Here is a 408-nt window from a genome sequence, read left to right on the forward strand (position 1 = left end):
CTTCGAACAGTTGAAATATATACGGAAGGTTGTTCTATTGCGCGAGTTTTCGAAGCACATTGACGTTTTGTGGGACAGAATCCCGGAGCATATAAGGGTCGACCCGGAGATTCGACAATATCGTCGGTGCCTGGAATATTATAATCGTCCGTGGCAGCAAACACACATCGACAGTCCAGCACCGTTAATTAGAGACTGTGGTGAATATCGTCATCGAAAACAGTAAAAATCGGCAACGATCTGTTAAGTCGTGCTATTAACGCGTTTCCTATCGAACTGCATATCCCCGGCTATCAGTTTTGCGGGCCGGGTACACGCTTGCGGACACGATTGGCCAGAGGTGATCGGGGTATCAATCCGCTGGATGCGGCGTGTCGCGAGCACGATATCGCATATTCTCGAAGCAAC

The sequence above is a fragment of the Odontomachus brunneus genome, unplaced genomic scaffold (genome assembly GCF_010583005.1).
Source record: "Odontomachus brunneus isolate Ranch 3 - 2012 unplaced genomic scaffold, Obru_v1 Obru_scaffold_186, whole genome shotgun sequence".
Taxonomy (NCBI): domain Eukaryota; kingdom Metazoa; phylum Arthropoda; class Insecta; order Hymenoptera; family Formicidae; genus Odontomachus; species Odontomachus brunneus.